General features: G+C 42.8%; 1 protein-coding gene across 2 annotated transcripts in view; it reads right to left on the bottom strand.

Annotated features, from left to right (window-relative positions):
• Nucleotides 1–4,908, bottom strand: part of prkcz (protein kinase C, zeta) — an 88,985-nt gene that overhangs the window by 11,311 nt on the left and 72,766 nt on the right. The gene's annotated exons all lie outside the window — the stretch shown is intronic.

Genomic DNA, 4,908 nt, shown 5'->3' with positions numbered 1-4,908 from the left:
CTTTTAATGGTTTAAAATAAAATAAGAAACATCTAGTTATTTCCATGCAGTGTCCAGAAAGAGGTGTTGTTCAGCTTGTAGGGCACCACAACTGCTTCCACCCACCTCCATCATCATCATCATCATCATATGAAATAACTTTTTGTCACAACAAAAAATAGTGGCTGGTAAAAAATTTTTAATTTCCACCCCTGCTTAAAACTGACACAAATTTAAAAATGGAAGCCGGCGGGTTTGTTTGCGTCTCCTCTCCTTCATAAAACAGAATTAACTCAAGTTTTAACAAAACTTTAACAACAGAAAGCCCCACAAACTGAATCCATTTTTCTTCTCATCTGAATAATAAAAAAAAAACTAAATAAAAAAAAAAAGAAACAGGAAGCAGCAAACCTGCCGGTTCGTTTTGGGGAAAAAAGTGAACTTTTTGTGCTAAAATGTCAATTAAATCTTAAAAAAAAAAGGGAATTTCATGGAGGGATGCATATCGTTTTAAACCAGCGCTCAGATTGTGTGTTTGATACGACTCTCAGCTACTACCACACCGGCCTTCAGCTCGATATCTGTCTGAGTTGGAGCCACTTTTGTGTTTGCTAATAACGGCCGTCTTAACTTGAGTTGACTCCAGAATAAAATGAGATATTTTGCAAAACTTTTCAGGACAAACAAGCAGGAATTTTCTGCTCTACTTCTGCTTTTAATCGTTGCGTTTTATTTTGAAAGGCGTCTCGTCACGGCACCGAACAGAGAAGAAGTTAAACGTTCCGGGTCGACCCCCCGCCCCCCCGCCGGTGAGCTGTCAGCGTTCGGATGAAGCCGTTAAAAAGCTCAGAGTTCCTGACAGCAGCGAGGCTCCGGGACCGACGGTTCTGACAGTTTTTAAAAAACGACGCGTTGTCAGATTTCCCTCCAGGCACAAAAAACCCCCCGCAGAAACAAACAGACGAATGTGTGACTCTATCAGAACAAACAGGAATATTAAATGTTTCTGTACGCATCATTTATTTAAAGCTAGTCGTTTTAAAATCCTGCAGAGACGCAACAAACAGGAAGTTACGGCGAGTTAAAGGCCTAGCATTCCTTGAAGGAATGCATGTCGCCCGCCGCCTCTCGTGGAAACTTTTAACCTTAAATCCTCTGACCCTTCTGGTCCAACCTGGTAAATGTTACTCGTCTTCATCAAACCCCTCCTCTTCCTCCAGCCTCCCTCTCTTCATTCTTTCATTTCTTGTTTTTTTTTTCCTTCCTACGCTGCTGTCAAGTTTCACCCCCTCATATCCTGTCTCCATCTTCCTCCTCCCCGCTCGTGTCTGCCTTACTCATTTTCAATTCTTTTATCTTTACACATCCCTTCCCTCCTCTTCCTCCTCCTCCTCCCTGTGATGTGTCGTCAGGCGGGCGGTAACGAAGCGCGCCGCCGGCCTGGAACGAGCCCAGGACTCACAAACCGAGAGCGTCCCCGAGGCCAGAGGTGAAGGGAGCGCCGGGCTGCAGATGACAGCCGCCGCCGCCGTGTGTGTGTGTGTTTATATTCCAGCGTTATTGATGTTCCGAGGCAGTTTAATCAAACGCTCTGAGCGGCGTTCCCTGCGTCTTCCTTCGCTTCGCTGCTGCTTTGTCGAGTCTCAGAAGTGAAACATCTTCCAACGACGCCGTTTCTTTCACAGATCTGCGCCGTAAATCACATCTGAAGCACGCCGGCGTATTAACGGCGTGTAAACAGCTCGTTTCTAATCGTATCAGCCACTCAAAGCGCTTCACGCTCCCAGACGGCGTCAGACCGGAGGAACCAGGGATTTAACCAGCAGAGCTCCAATTATTGGATGATCTGCTTGACGTCCCGAGACACGGGTCCTGTCTCGTTTGGTTTCTGTCAAAATCTGACGTTTTCTTTTTTTTTTTTCTCAGCCACGCAGAACAGAGGACGTCAATATTAGTTCAGCTTTAAAACACGATTATTGGATTATTCAAAGGTGAAGATTTAAAGCTTGAAACACAAAGACGGCTACATTTATTGAGTGCTTCTGCTTCTTCTTCTTTCGGCTGCTTCCTCCACAGCAAGTCCTCCATCTGTCCTCCATGTCCTCTTTGTCCTTCTGTCCCTCCTCTGCACATGTCCAAACCGTCTCTAACGTTATCTCCCAGTCCTTCAACCTGTGCTGGACCTCTGATGACCTCATTCCTGATCCTGTCCGTCCTCGTCCCTCCCAAGGAGAACCTCAACATCTTCAGCTCTGACACTTCCTGTTCTGTCTCCAAACCAGACAACATGGCCGCCCTCACCACTGTCTGTAAACCTTTCCTTTGACCTTTGCTGCCACCCTTTTGTCACAGATCATTCCTGAATCTTGTCTCCTGACTCTTTTCTTCACCTCTTTACCCTCCTCTCGGCTCCTTACGCCAAGAACAACCTGCTTAAAAAAAAAAAAAGAGAGTACGATGTCTACAGTCGTGGCAGCGCGAAAACAAAAAAGGTAAAATACCTCAAATAATTATAAAGACTGAGGAGAAGGTCTGAAAGCCCCCAACGTGCTGGAACTGGACCGTACCTAAAATCAATCGGCTAAAATCAAAGTTTCATCTGTCAGTTAATTAAAAAACAATCAGCTGAAGTTGCTTTTTGTTTGGAAGCTTCATGCCGTTAAAACGCGGGGCTGAATATCGCGTCTCCTGCTCAGCAACAAGCAGCGTTGCTCGCTCGCATCCAGCTCTTTAGCTTCCAAATGATGGGTTTCTGCTCGCTGCTCATCGCCCTGATGGCTCCCTGGCAGTGTTCGGAGGAGGAATAAAGGCGAGCGTCAGGTAAATGATATTCAAACGTGTCATCTTTTCAGAGCAAGACCTGGGCGCTCCCTCGGGAGGCGTCTGATGAATATTAATGTGTGGTAAGTGCAGTGGTTGGGTGCCAGGCCTGTCAGGTCTGCAGACAGCTTCCTGGTTTGAGGGCAGAGAGCGTCACGTCTCCTCTCAGCTCCGTCAACTTGTTTTCTCTCTGGAGAGCGCGGGAGGCTTTGTTTTATTGTTTTATTCACTAAAACCGAGGCAGGACTCGTTGAGACAATAATTAATCTCTGCTTTTAACGCTTCCTGCCGACCAATCCCTCCAGGATTCCACAGGCATTTTCCTAAAAGTTTTTTTTTTTTACTAAAATCAATTAAAAAATCATATTTGGGGTTAATAATTTTGTGGAATACAAAATAACCCCAAATAACTCAGGAAGAAGACACGTGACGTCACTTCCTGTTAACATCAGAATGCCGGGAGCGTGCAGGAGCAGCGACCGAAGCCAAAATGTGCGCTAATGCTTCACATTTNCTGCAGTGTAATCATGGAACATAAACGCATCGACAAACACTTTGTGTCTGCAAAACATGTGAGGAGAGCTGCAGACCAGGGACAATCCAGAAATGCTCATGAATGTCAGTTTAGAAGCTATCAAAGTTCTCAAATAAAGCATCTTTTGAGAATGTCAATGTTTGTTGGGAATTATCTTACAAAACTAGGAAGGATTTTTGGTTTAGATAATAAAAGTTATGTTTTTTTATTGATTTTAGTAAAAAAAAAATGCAACTTTTAGGAAAATGCCCCATGAAATCCTGGAGGGATTGAATGAAGAGGATGCTGCTGGTATGAAGTACAGAGAAAGCACAACCTGTGTTCTCAGGCAAACGTATAAAACTGTCAGATTATTTTAGGAGCTTAAAAGCAGAAAACATTCGTTCTACAGCCCAGAACCTCCAGGCCTAACCTCGATCATGATAATAAGAATAAAACTGTCTGAAATTACAACACGGTGGAAGTTTGATTTATCCAGGAAAATAAAACACTGCTTTGTTTTATTTATTTTTTTTGTACAATTATCTGCTTCTGGTTCATAATGACGCCACCAACTTGTGACATTCTTGAGTAAATAAAAGCAAATAAATAAAAACTGAATAAACAAACTTTGCTTATCGGCTAAAAATAATATTTATCACGAGGAAACAACAAAAACCTGTCGCTGATTTTGACGTTAACGCCACCTACTGGTTCGGTTTCTGAACTCTTGATTGAGATATTTTTAATTTCATGTTTAGAAATCTTCGTGACGTTCTTTTAAACGTGACACAAACTGTGCGATCATGTTTGTGTGTTACCGCCGTTTGACTCGTGTTATTAATTCCCCATCTTGTTTAATTGGAGTCACTGGATAGACTGCAACGAGGTGCGTGTAGTTTCAGCTCCGCCTGACGTCATTCGATATTTTACGGTTTTGAAATAAAACCAAAATGAACAAAAGAAATCTATCAGCAGGAACGTCAGGAGGACTTTAAGTTGAAAACCACTGCTATAGCTGACAACTGAACAACAAAATAAATCTGGTGCTGATTTAAAGTTCTCACACGAAAGTGATAAAAAAAGACTTTTGACAAAGACTCAGTCAGTAAACTGAGGAATGACACATAAAAACACTGACATATGACTCACGCTGCAGCCTCCTGACCACATTCATCATGAACTCATAAGGACACCTTGGATGAGAACAAGACAAATCTAAAAACAAAATGCACCTCGTTTACATAATGTATGCTGCATTTATGAAACTCAGATGTAGGAAGTTTCAGCGTTCCGAACAGGAAAAACACGTCATCTGTTTATTCCGAGGAAGAGCGTCGTGCTGTTTGAAACGTTGCGAGTAAATCTGGTTTAGGAGTTTAGTTGTTCTAAGTAAAAACATTCAGACAGAATATTGGATTCTTGCTGGTATCAGGGTGGATGGAACTTGGTACATTTATAAAACTCCATCTTTATTAAGATTTTTTCAGACACCATGACCAATTTGAGATGGGTTTGAGACACCTATGACCAATTTGAGATGAGTTTGAGACACCCATGACCAATTTGAGATGGGTTTGAGACACCCATGACCA

The sequence above is a fragment of the Kryptolebias marmoratus genome, linkage group LG8 (assembly GCF_001649575.2).
Source record: "Kryptolebias marmoratus isolate JLee-2015 linkage group LG8, ASM164957v2, whole genome shotgun sequence".
Classification (NCBI taxonomy): Eukaryota; Metazoa; Chordata; class Actinopteri; order Cyprinodontiformes; family Rivulidae; genus Kryptolebias; species Kryptolebias marmoratus.
Note: the sequence above shows the minus strand (reverse complement) of the source record. Positions and strands in the feature narration are given on the sequence as shown.